The sequence below is a fragment of the Sinohyriopsis cumingii genome, unplaced genomic scaffold, assembly GCF_028554795.1.
Source record: "Sinohyriopsis cumingii isolate HCF-2022 unplaced genomic scaffold, ASM2855479v2 utg000036l, whole genome shotgun sequence".
Taxonomy (NCBI): Eukaryota; Metazoa; Mollusca; class Bivalvia; order Unionida; family Unionidae; genus Sinohyriopsis; species Sinohyriopsis cumingii.
In genome coordinates, this window is record NW_028315863.1 from 1,111,094 (window position 1) to 1,119,398 (window position 8,305).

General features: G+C 36.0%; 1 long non-coding RNA gene across 1 annotated transcript in view; it reads right to left on the minus strand.

The window, feature by feature from the left end:
• The window catches only part of LOC149775013 (uncharacterized), a 315,104-nt gene extending 309,076 nt beyond the window's left edge, over nt 1-6,028 (minus strand). The window contains exon 1 of the long non-coding RNA XR_016416649.1: nt 5,961-6,028. This is a non-coding gene — a long non-coding RNA (uncharacterized LOC149775013). The remainder of the gene's footprint in view (nt 1-5,960) is intronic.
• Between the last annotated feature and the right edge of the window lie 2,277 nt (nt 6,029-8,305).

Consider the following 8,305-nt stretch of genomic DNA (forward strand, 5'->3'; position numbering starts at 1 on the left):
TTTAAAATATAGATAGACAAATGAGAGGGCGCAATGATTAAGGAAACAACTAAAGAAAAAGGGGCCCCGAGTGGCCGAGTGGTCTAAAGCTCTCACCTTTCCGGATCGCTGCCATCTCACCTCTGTCTGCGTGTGTTCGAGTCCAAGGCTTGGCTAGCGTGGGTACGTGGGAAAGCCTGCCAGTAGCTTCTCTTGGGTCGGTGGTTCTCCCCTGGGTTTTCCAGGGCTCTTTCTCCACCAGTTATACTGGCCGCCATGTATATAATATCTTGTGCTGAAAAATGGCGTTAAGCCCTAGAACAACAACAACTAAAGAAAAACACATGGAACTATAGTAATATGCAACTAGTAATTCTCTCTCCATGATTTGACTACGCTATATTAGTGGATTGATAAACGAAGAGAGAAAGAGAGAGGTCGTCTAAAAAAGGACTAGAAAGGAAAACATATTTGGAAAATATACAAAGTATATATATATATATATATATATATATATATATATATATATATATATATATATATATATGGAGGGGAGGTAGACATGTTTCCTACAAAAAGCATCGCGATTATCATGAAATGTTACTTTTGGTGTAAGGCTCGTCTGTATAGCAGAGTGGTAGTATTTGATTCGAAACTCCGTGGTCCAAGCTTTATTCATCGGTTAGAGCTTGAGCGATGGTAATAAGGTCGCCTATCCAATCTTAGATGTCTTTTCTGGGTGCTTCAGTACCCTCAAGACAAAACATGTTCGCCAACATCTATGCAGTGGATAGTTTTTAGCATACGATGTCCAAATAAATCGCAACAAAATACAATAAAAGGTTTTATGTTAATTTGTTTTCTATTTAGATGTTGGCACCTTGACAGACTGTTGTTAATAAACCGTTCCCAATTATTTGTACAACAAGGTATGAACCCGCAACTCTAACAACAACATCAAAATATATGTTCTCACCAGAGCATAGAAAGTAAAGACATTGATGGTAAAGATGATATCTTAAAATTCTTTATCTTGGCCAAACAATATACCTAGAATCAACTGTTTCTATATATTTGTATAGAGGGATACATGACACGATAAACTGACTATGAAGATCTAACTAGACTGATTCATCTAAGGGTATGGGCATTTCCAAGGATGTCGAAGATAAGGAATTGTGGATGTTACCTTTATAATAGCCCTGCTTTTAATCGCCTTTTCATTTTTTCATTGTCTTGCTTTTGTTAAAGAATCATAGCCACTGAGTGTTTGTATTTACACAAATAATTACAGTTAGCATCTTAGGACATTCCAATCTGAGACCCAAATAAAGACATTTTTGACGGCTTTGTCGATGGCGTGTTGTTGTCTTTTGTCCTGCCTGAAACTGGAAAACTAAGGAATGTATTTCCCATGTAGGACTTGACAGCACATTATCCTCTTTCACGCTGGATCATGAGAAGGAAACTATATCCACGTTGTTCATATTGCTCTGTCGCTTTCATTTGTATGTCAAAATAAACTTGATCCGGTGGTTTGCAAATGGGTATCCTATTCTCAAAACAGTAACGCTATCTACATTCCCTTAAAGTATGTATTTTCTTTCATTTTGCTAACCTGTTTTCATTTCTAGTCGTCCGTTTCATTCTCTCTCTCTCTCTCTCTCTCATTTCACTATCGAAAAATTGTACATACATCAACAAGAGGTTTGCTGTTGTTATACATCCATATAGTTCAGTCTATTTTATTTTCTCTTCCATCTATCTTTGTTTGCATTTATTCAGAAGTCATAAATCTGGAATAATCTTTCTTATGTGACAGGTAAAACATTATATTAAATAAATTACATCGAAGGTATCTGGTTCGCATGTTCACCAGGTATATGTTGTTGAGCGAGGATATGACATGCGCTTTGATCACGCGTTCTCTATATCGTGAGTTTTATATCAATTATCCAAACACCACATGTCATTTAAGACATTGAATGAAATATACCAAGGTCTTCATAATTTACTAAAAACAATTTGTATAGTTGTTTTCATTCCGATTTCGTGTATTCGTCTTTTCAAGTACCTTGAGCGACTCGTTCTTGAAGGTAGGTATGTTTGGGTGTAAAATATCGCTATAATATATAATATGTAGGGCATAATTATCTGCTAATGTGAAACAGCTCAGCGGGAGGTGTGTTAGACGTTTGATATACCTTTGAGTTGATACTTTATTTTTAGTATTATCTTTGTTACGGCTAATGCCTTAATAAGGGTTTAAAAAGTGGACCTATGGATTAATGTACAGGTGCGTCAGGGGATATATGAATATGTCAGTTTGTGCGTTGAGGATATTTCATTTTATACATTAAAACGTAGCACTAAGAATATTCTATGTAGAAAACTCGGGTAATTAAAGTAAAAGCTCTTCACTTTATTGAGCTAAAAGAATGAATTTGTATTTTAATATTTGATATTAGGTGTGTTTCCTTATTGGGGCTATAAAATGAAATGGAAAAGTAAATATTAAAAGGGGTCAGAGATCATGGATACCATTACAAATATATTATTGCTGAATGAGCATTGTTTCTAAATGTGTGGAAAAACTGCTAGGTTATACTGTAAAGCTGAATCAGTCTTGCCTCTAAATGTAAGGGCAAAGTACTAGGTCAACCAAGGCGTATCTCGGCAAATTGTATTGAACATTCCCTCATTTGTAAGCGATCTGAGGTGATCGTTTCAATCCATAATGAACGTGAAACCGATTATGACACATAAGATATGAGTTCACAATTTCAGAGATGTTTGAATTCCAGTATCGACATCCTAATATATTTTCTATAGCCATTTTACGTATGAATTAAGCGCACGCATAACTTGTATTTACCGGTTTAGATTTCCACTGTTCGACTGTTTACTCTGAGACAGATTTCAGTCACGTCCAAGTTGTCACGTACTTGCATGTTACGCAGGTGATCTGCATATCGATCTTTTCTATTAAAACTATAAAGACCTGTCTTAGCACCTCGCTGCCAGGCAATCTAGTTATTCTCAACGTTGGTGACAATTGCGGTGCAAAATAATTTTATAAAAACGCATCTGATCAAAATAACGTTTCTTACTGGATCTGGAGAAATTGTTACACAACTCCAGCATGTGTTAGATAGAAGATGGAGCATGTTGGTATCCAGGCAGATAACTTAGTAAGAATGAATTTTCTGTCAGTAAAACGATTCATATATGCAACAGAATCAGTTTGCTCCAAAACCAGCATGTGATATAAACCTCTAAATACTATAACGATACCATGGCATACACCAAATATGGAACTTAGTGGTAGCATGATGTAAACATCAGTTATGACCGTCGGCGAAATAGCCCCTAATTGCAAAACCAGACTGGTATGTAGCACGTGTTCCAACAGTAACACGAGCTCTAAAAGCCCAACCTCTAATATTACCATCGTTAGAAAGATCTACCTACGGCGGTTAAGACAGGTTTGGTCATTGTGTTCGCTATAGCAGCCACAGGCGAGAAACTCATAGTCGTACGTCACCAGCATGCGGACTATTTCGGTCTTTGGTGCAGTGTTTTTGTTAGTCACTGGCAGCTTTCGATTGAATAATGAAGAAAAAAGTCGACATAAATATTATTTATTTTCTGTCCTTTTGGGTGCGCTATGTCGCTTTCGGATACAATTGTTTATTGCAAATGTAAAATATGGAAAATAGGTTCGATCCCAGGCAAGTTTGGTCACTATTACGTTGCGACATTGGGTCCTGTTTTCCCCTACATTTTCAACGAAATTGTTTGTTTCATTTAGATTGCGTAAGAAAGGATTCCGTGTCCTCTGAACCCATTTCTTGCTTACCTCTACTGGTATTTCCTGCTAGAGAAGAAAACTAAACGAATCAGCAGTATCAACTAGTTAAAATTAAGTGACATGACCTTAATGACACTTATGTTGAATTGAAGACTATGTTTATGTTGTATATCTTTTACCCAGAAATGAAATATGTAATGCACAGCAAATGCACCCATCCGTCTACCCACAGGCTCACCACCGTTATATCAGTTCATCTCATTTCATCTATTCATCCATCAATCTATTGCCATCGTTGACCAAAAGGACCGGTCGTAACAAATCGCATAGTGTCGTAGTGTGCACTAGAGAATAAACACGAACTAATATTCAAAACAAGACAAGTTAACGTCTTACCTGCTTCCTATGAAGCTGATTTACTTTAACAGGTAATTACTTTGTGTATGCATTGGAACGACATTTAATACTTAAGTACACTTTCTTTAGCCATTTAATATTCGAGGCGATAAATGACCCAATGCATTTGAAAAGAAAAACAACCTAATAATTTAGCTCAGAAAAAGCTGAGCGATCTGCCTTTTATAAATAATACAAACCGTGTTATGCTTTAATTCGGGCCGGTCTAAACCAATTTGTGACATCGTCTTGATAACGTTGATAATATGAAAGTTTTAAACGTTTGAGGAAAACAATCCAGAATTACCTGGAGCAAACTAATTTAACGCCCAGGCACTATAGACATATTTTCTATATAGTTTGCTTCTCAACCGCATAGAATAATATATGAGCTATTACTAATCTCTAACGTTCGTTAATTCTACTTAAATAATAAGAAAGAAAAACAGAGGTATAAGAAAAAGTAAAAATCCAAAGAAAATATATGGATGTTTAGAAACAGATAACTAGCCAATCTCTCTCTCTCTCTCTCTCTCTCTCTCTCTCTCTCTCTCTCTCTCCTTTGTTTCCTTAAATGGCATTGCATTGGTGGACTGATAAACGCCAAGAGAATTGTACAGGTACAGAGAGAATGGTTAGAAAGGAAATATAGCAGGAAGGTATATGTGGGGAAAGTGGAATAAATAATGTTTCATGCAAAAATATTGCTTTATCATCATTTAAAACGTTACTTTAGTTTAAAGCTTCTCTGGAAAGCAAAACGGTACCACATTTGCTTCGCAGCAAACATGGTCTAGGATCCTTTCACCGGTTCTAGCGTAGCGAAGGTAAAACGGTCGCCTGAACAAGGTTTGGAGGTCTCCTCTTAATGTCTCTGCTACCTCAAAATATCTAAATATTTGTTATCATGGGAATGGTGTTATCTAAATATTTGTTATCATGGGAAAGTTGTTATCGAAATATTTGTTATCATGGGAATGGTGTTATTTACATATTCCATATCTTGGTAAAATTATTATCTGAATATTCGTTTACTTGCTATACATGCTATATGAATATTCGTTATCTCGAGAATCAATTAGGGCAGAAGCAACTGTTTGTGAAGCTTTGTATAAGAAGGACAAATAGCGCGGACAACGGATTCTAAAGATGCAAATATATATATATATATATATATATATATATATATATATATATATATATATATATATATATATATATATTATATTGCCTTTCCTCTGGAGGAATTACAGTTAGCATAACCCTTGAGCTCTCTAGTATCTAAGACACAAGACATCACAATTTGTTTAAATACTGGTTTAATTCGTAGGCGAGAACTCTCTTCAAATTAGGGTAAAATACTGTAATAAATGGAAATACAACCATTACAAAATATGAAATTACTACATCAACATTAAATTAATGAAACGTATCTGTAGTACTGAAACATCATCATATATCGAAAGTAAAAGGTTCCTTATGTCTTTCCATCCTTAATAATTTACTAACGAAATAATGTCCATTTTGTGCTACCATGCTTTGAAATTCACTATAAGGTACGTTTTCGTTAACATCTCTATCGTGGTTTAACTAAGAGGGTTTAAATGATGACACAAAAGAAATGTTTATGATGAATCTGACACAAATAAAGAGCATCATATGCACTCGCAAGCCACGTGGCATTGCATATTTTTATATATTCCTATGTCGGAACCGATTGTCATTTTCAATTGACATCCATAGCGGAAATTAAATATACGAGTCATTAACTCACACTGTGGTGGGCTTCAGATTCAACGAAAAGGGATGTGATGGCACGTTCACATTCCTGCCTATACGTATTACAAACGAAAATAGGAAACTGATATTTATGAAAGAAGAATTAAAAGGGGAGACAAATCTAAAGGGCTACTATAACTGTTCCAACGTTAACAGCACACACACACACACACACACACACACATATATATATATATATATATATATATATATATATATATATATATATATTTATATATATATGTTTCGAAGAAAGTATTAGATAGGGACATTGTTGAATATACCTTTGTAATAGGCTTCTTTCAATTCTTCAGTTTCAGTTAAATGCTTTCGATTTCTAAACGTGATAGCACAGTACAGGCATATATCTTGCTTGGCACTTGACATGAATATACATGTGTGGAATTTTGATAACAAATTTTGACCCACAGTCAAGTCCCCTTGCCAACGTGTTTCTGTCTCTTCATATCCAGCTACATGTGTCATCTTAGAATAATCCGTACTGAGATTCATAGTCAAGACTTTTAGCCAGTATATATTTGTCACATTAGGTCCCCTAGACAATATGTCCTTTAGAAAATGTGTGTTTGTCTCTTCCTGTTCAGATAGTGTTGGCCGCTTAGTTCATTCCAAGCTGACACCCAAGAGCCCAGAATAATGCATATGACTGGAGTGATCATTGACGACACTCCGTACACCTTAAGCATGTATAATATTGAAAGTGGACTATGGACTCTTCTCTACTTTCTTCCGAGTCATCTCCTCGCTTTTTAACGTTTAACCAGAGAGAGAGAGAGAGAGAGAGAGAGAGAGAGAGAAGAAGAAGAAGAAGAAGGGAGAGAGAAAGAAAGAAAGATATAGTGCATTTCTAAATAGAATGTTTAGACTTTGACGCTTACTGTATTTGTAATGGCACCTGATATTGATCCAGAGGCCACAGCAATTCCAAGCGAACTAAATGCAGGCAAAACAGGTTGGATTGCTAGAACAGCCCATATTTTAGTAGCTGAAAATTTCAAAGTTAAGCCTTTGTTTTCAATCCCAGCTGCTTTAAATTTAACGTGCTGTCTTTTTGTCACTGCAGTTGGTTGTTATTAAACTTTATGGGCAAATCGTTAATTTGTTTGATGCATCCAGAATCTATTGCGATGGCGTCAAAACAACACTTACTGAGATATAACTCATTTTACGATAAGGTAGGACCAAATGCAGCTAAGAATGTCTTAGCCAGCTTGCATCATAATTTGTCGGCTAATCCTTGTAGATCTTGCAGGCTGATATTGGTAGTAAATCAACTCTATATTCATCGTAAAGTGTCAAGTACGCTTTTATGCGTAGAATAATTTGACTTGATAAGCATGTTGTCGCGAACGTCACCTAGATCAGTCAGCGACCGTTTTATTTCATCTGTTATGTCGACAACGTTATTGGCGCCAGGAAAAATGTTCAGCAATATTCCAGCGTTGTTGGCCGAATGAAGATACCTAAATGTATTGTTCCTTACTGTAACATTAAGAAAAAGGTTCCAGTCATGAGCTGAAATGTGCACTCTCATTACGATTGCAATCAGACAACGCTACGCGCATCCTATATCTGACTGTAAAATTACAGCTGCATCCATGAGCATGTTTCGAGCGGAATCGAGGCGGTTCGGACCTGGATATATTAGGTTAATGCGGCTACTTCCCTAAGCAAGTTTGGAGTCGAACCGAAGAGCTTTAAACATGGCTATATTAGATAATTGTATAAAACTGTGTAACATGCATTAGGAAGTAGAAGTTGTTGAAGTAACTAATGTCATTGTCATGTTCCATACCGTTGTTCGCTGAGGACCAATACCATTCATTCGGATGGGACACTGTAAGATTTGATGCCAGGACCTGTTTTAGATTTAGTTTTAAATTTTTCAATACTTTTCACGATCGACGATTTGACCACTTCATCTCTTATAACAACTTCTCTGAGTTCTCTTGTATATTTTCAAGCTCTCTTTTCTGGTAAATAATCGGTTTGCGTCGGCATGGTTCTTTCTTTGCTTTCTTGAATTCTCCAAAATAAAATTTTGATAATGGCAATTTATTCAGTATACACTCGTGATAGTACAAGATAGTTGCGCATTTCTGGCATACCCGACAACTATTTCCTCACCTTTCTCTCTTCTGCTCTAACATTTGTCGCGTCCTCTTAAACTTCTTATGGCTCAGCTGCTACGTTGTCTGATTTATACTCTGTTAATTTTTGTACTTCCTTAAGCGACTGTTTTGAAATCTATTCTTTGTTCTGTTTGGTATTTAGCGCCAATGATAACATTGCTAAAATAGCTTCGTTAACAGTCTGGTC